Source organism: Panicum hallii, chromosome 8 (genome assembly GCF_002211085.1).
Source record: "Panicum hallii strain FIL2 chromosome 8, PHallii_v3.1, whole genome shotgun sequence".
Taxonomy (NCBI): Eukaryota; Viridiplantae; Streptophyta; class Magnoliopsida; order Poales; family Poaceae; genus Panicum; species Panicum hallii.
The window spans coordinates 17905952-17911605 of NC_038049.1; positions in this window are offsets into that span (position 1 = coordinate 17905952).

Genomic DNA, 5654 nt, shown 5'->3' on the forward strand with positions numbered 1-5654 from the left:
GAAGTCGTCGCCAGCTGCAGCGGCCACCACGACGAGGCAAGCATTGTTCGCATGTGACACGGTGATGCCATCAAGTGCTTCGGGTGCAGCTCCAGCACCAAAGCACTTAAACTGAAAAAAATTGCCTTCAAAAAGTCCGCATTGTAAGTGCTTGAATACTTTTCGAGTGCAATTTATAGGTTTGTAATCAGTCAAGCTGATTGTGCATTATGTGAAGGAAATCCTCTGATCTGGGCCTGGAACCACCTGGTGCCACCACCAAAATAGCCCTTGAGCAAGAGCCTGGTGCTGCAGCAATGGACACGTCGATAGCGATCACTACTCGGGTGGACCCAATACCATTACTTGTAGGGTCCGCCGCCCCTGCTGCAGCCGAAGTTGAAGAATCAGCGGGGAAACACAAAGGCGAAGCGGCAGAGGGTCCTAAGATGGTGGGGCCAGCCCCCGAGGTTCCATCAGTTGAGCCAATTGTGCTGCCCCCACCCTCGAGTACTTATCTGCCGGAGGCGAGACTAATTGTTGCAGGTGAGGTGACAGGTACTCGGCAGCAGAGGCCAAATGTCGAAGAAACTGGCACTACGGACGCTGTATCGAGAGGCATACTGGTTACACCCCCTAAGTCCCGATACGTTGTCTCGCTAGAGCTTGTGGATGATCCAATGCTGAGTTCTGATGTCTTGAAACACTTTCAAGACACCTTTAAGGAGCTGTACAAATTCTCCACGGTATGTATGCTTGGTTTTCGTGAGATACTTTGTTGAAATATCCTGCTTGATTTACTGACCCTTTATTTTGTTACGTAGACAACGACCAATCGGTCCCGGGAGAAATCTGACAAGTTGAGAGCTATCGAGGATGGCCTCCGCCAATTACTGGAGTGCACCAGAGAAGTCTGGCTCCTCAAGAAAGAGATCGAGAACCTGGAGGAAAAGAACAACTCCCTGGTCCAGTCGCACCAAGGTAATACTTTTCTGAGTACTGTAACTGGTTTTGGTATATTCATGTAGTGGTGACTGACGTCGCGCGAGTACTCTGTTGTCCAGACGAGGTTAAATTCCTGACGAGGAAGCTTGAGGAAACCAACAAGCAACTCGCAGAGTGTATGCAACAGATGACAGCAATGACCGAGGAAAATAGTTCGAAGCAGAAACAGCTGGAGGAGCTTGAGGATGCTGCTCGAGTAGTTGTTGACATGGTGGAGTCTACGGAGGAAGAAGCTATCGATAACAGGACTCTGCTAAAGCGTCTCCGAGAAGCTCCGTAGAGGATTTCTAGTACCTTTCGGAGACCACCAAGTCGCACGCATGTCCTTGGGCTCATGAAGTCTTTTTGGCCCAAGTGTAATCTGAGCGCGTTAACCGATGGTATGGCTGTAGATTGTTCTGATCAGCAATTTGCAGAGTACCTTGAGGAAGCCGGCTCTGTAGCTCAGAAACCTAGGGCTTAGGAAAAAATTAAAGATACGTAAATCAAACTACACCGAGTGCATCAACTCTGGATGTAGGAAATAACTTAGCGTTTAAAATCTTAGTTCCGTACAAGGATGGAGGCGGGCCGGTCGTAGCTTGGATCGCAGGCCGCTCTAGTTTAAGCTATGTAGGCGTGAGGACCTCTTCGATGTTCTTGTGGTGACCTGGCGTGATGGATTCTGATGAACCACGTAGGCTAGTACTCGAAGCAGTCAGGATTTATGCGCAAATAGTGTTGTGACTTAGCCAGAATGGCCTATAAGAAGTTATTGCATAGATAAATTTGTCTGTGGTAAGACTAATGCTCGGTACCCTCACTGAGAATATGGGTCTGAGTACCCCTTCAATAACGTAAGCTGTGCGTAGTGCTAGTCGTTAACCAATACTTGGAGAGTTATTGGAATTATGGGTGTAGCGACCCCTTCAATAACAAGATGCGCGTAGAACTAGTCGATGACCAGGGCTCGGCGGGTTACCGGAATTTAGGTGGAAGGACCTCTTCAGTAACAAAGCTGCACGTAGAACTAGTCGATGACCAGAACTCGGAGTGTCTACTAGGATTATGGGTGTAACGACCCCTTATGTAACAAGCTGCACGTAGAACTAGTTGATGACCAGAACTCGGCGTGTTACTGGAATTTAGGTGTAATGACCTCTTCAGTAACGAAGCTACGCGTAGAATGAGTTGATGACCAGAACTCGGAGTGTTACTGGAATTATGGGTGTAATGACCCCTTCAGTAACAAGTTGCACGTAGAACTAGTCGATGGCAAGAACTCAACGTGTTACCAGAATTTAGGTGTAAGGACCTCTTTAGTAACGAAGCTGCACGTAGAACTAGTCGATGACCAGAACTCGGAGTGTTACTGGAATTATGGGTGTAGCGACCCCTTCAATTACAAGCTGCGCGTAGAACTAGTTGATGACCAAGACTCGGCGTGTTACCAGAATTGAGGTGTAAGGACCTCTTTAGTAACGAAGCTACGCGTAGAACTAGTTGATGAGTAGAACTCAGAGTGTCTACTGGGATTACAGGTGTAACGACACCTTCAGTAAGAAGCTGCATATAGAACTAGTCGATAACCAGAACTCAGCGCGTTACCGGAATTTAGGTGTAAGGGCCTCTTTAGTAACGAAGCTGTGTGTAGACCTAGTCGATGACCAAAACTCGGAGTGTTACTGGATTCTCAGGTGTAAGTTCCTTTTCAGTAACGAAGGCTACGTATGGTACCGGTCGGTAACTAGTACTCATAGTGTTACTGGGTTCATCCGTCAGGTTACATGAGTCATGTATGAACAGCATGACGCCTCTCGGTAATCATTTGGACCTGATTGTGGTAGGGTTCTTGAACCGAAAAAAGGAGCTGGTCCTTTCCTTCCCAATGCCCATCTCTGCCAACCCTACCCTCAGGCCCCGAGCGAAGATGAAGAGAACTCGTGACATGAAGGATAAGTGACAAGAGATCGACTGGGGAGGAAAAGGATTTGGGCTAGCTGCTGGGTTAGTTGGACAACAGAAGAATTGCTTTGAAATTAATAGTGAAAAGTGGATGTACATAAGACAATTCCCTGATTAAGTGATAAAAAGAAAAAATCTTTATGTTTCGAGAACCGCTTGTTACGATACGCGATTACAAAAAAATGGTTATACAGATGAACCCTTAAAGATCCTCAAAAAACCTCCTTGAATCAGGACTTAATTTTGGGACATATCATTGCTCAAGTAGTCCTGCCGCCTTCCTTCATGAGCTTTCTTCCAGCCTTTCTTGAGTGGGGGAGCCCCCAAGGCCCTGCGCGGGTGGATGCACTCGAAAGTGGAATGATTAGAACTTAGATGCCATGGTGTCACACCCGGTTTTAAGGACAAAACCGAATGCATAACTATATGTATGTCAGGATCAAGTTCCATACATATAGTAACTTCACTAGTGAATAATCAGCAACAATATCAAAAAAGAGAACTAAAAGACTATAAAAGATTATGAGAGTTATACAGCTTATCCTAAAAAAGAAGACTCCAAACTTCACAGGCAATCGACCAGGGGTTGCGTAGGCTTAGAACTGAGCATCATCTTCAAGAGACTTCACATCAACTTTCTCTTCTGAGCAGCAATTATAACAAGCATGAGTACACTTATGGTTGGTACTCAGCAAGTGTTGGGAATTATATGACATGAAGGCCAAAAGCAAGGAAAGGCTAACTAGCTTACTGCGATAAGTAATTTTAGTTGGTCAAGTTTTATTAGCACTTGATTACTAAGGTATAAGTATACACCAACCCACATTAAAAGAAACAGAAGAGATATAACAGAAGCATAACGATAACCATAAACATATGGTCAAGTTCAATTATCATGTGAGGGTCCAAACCGCTCATAACCGTGAAAACAACTGATATATCAATTTTCACTCTGCAAAGGTTGTACCTTTACCCACAATTTTTATCTTCCGATTTGCCGGAGGTAGCTAGCCTCTCTTAAACACTTCCGAGGTGAGTGGCAAGGGATTCACTACGAGGCCTTTACCAAGATTCCCTAACTTATGCAATGCGCTAAGGTTTCAAGTCAAAACGGTCATAACACTCTCTAGTGAGGTAGTGCCTTAGCCAAGGACCATGTATCAAAGCCTCAAGAGGACCGAGCTATACCCCGTTGATACAACCCCTCTTGCCCTTTCGGTAAGATTATCATAAGTTAGTATTTCTAATTAATTAGCCAAGACCAGAGCCATATAGTGCACTATTTTCCTCGGTGGTTCTCCATGTTCTGATTAAGCATATGATCTTGTGATTAACAACATAAATTATCCATGAACATAAAGTAAAATAGGTATATCATAATCATTGTTTTCATCATGGTCATAAATTACTCCCAAACCGAAACCAGTTATAGCAACTAAGCAGAAGCTACCCAACACAAAGGTAAAACCCACGTTGACAAGGAATGATCATAAAGACTAGGCATATCCTTAATTAGGATCCATCAAAATTAGGACACATGCATGCATAAAAAAAATTATATTTATTGTGATTATTAGGATAAAAGAATGATCAAGGAAACACTTGCCTTTCTTTTAGAGAATAGCTGCTCAGAGTCTTCAACTCTTATTCTTGGAACTCTTAATCTTCAAAGCTCTTGGATTGTGCTCCTTCTAACGTCAAACGAGCATCGGGTCCAAGCATACAAGCAAACAAACAAATAAGAACAACTAAGAACAGATATACCAAACAAAAACAAAGCTTAAAAAGAGCGTACTAAAGGATAGAGCTCATTGCTACGGTCACGAGAACGCAAGAAACATGAAAAACGGAGCTAGGGTTGAAAAGTAACGGCTATCAGAAGATTTGCGTTATAGAAGAAAACAAAAGAACTATAAGCTTCATTTATTTTAATTGGAAAACAAATGTAAGAGATATTCAAATGAGAATATCCCTAATTATAATTAACCCATATTATATTTGTATTAATAAAAACAAAGTAGACCTTAGTCCAATTTTATTTATAATTATCTACGTATAAATTATTCTAATTAAATAATTAATTAGAAAAGAAACTGGTGAAAGCATCTAAACGTCGAACTTTATGGTTCGTGTTGAACTAAACAAATTAAATTACAAACACATTTGAATTGATATTAATTAAGTTACATTAATTATGAAAATCAGAGTATAGACTTAATTGGATTTTATTTAGAAAAACTAGATGAGAGGACATTAATAATCTATATTTAATTTTAGAAACAGGAACTATGATACAACAACACTACTAAACGATAGCTTAAATTTTTAGAAGACTAACACAAAAAGAACGGATCAAAACGGATCTAAAACGAGAAAACTACACATGAAACAAGGTTGCAAGGACCTATACGCGATTAACCATAGAGTTAAGGGCTAGCTACTGATTTTTACAAGACCCAGAAAAACTGAGCTCGCAAATTCAGCAAAGGTTAGGGTTAGATCTGAAAAAGACCACGGGTGGGGCTTGGTTGAAAAGATGCAATAGATCTAGGAGGTTTTCTACAGATTTCACAAGACACAAAGAAAAATAGATTTATTACATAGTTTCTTAGGGGCTTAGATGCAAAAAGCTTGGGAACAGCTCCCATGGTGGCCGACGCCCACTGTTCGCCGGATTCCCGGCGATTCCGGGCACGAGAGGGCTTGGGATTTGGGGAAAAAAAGAG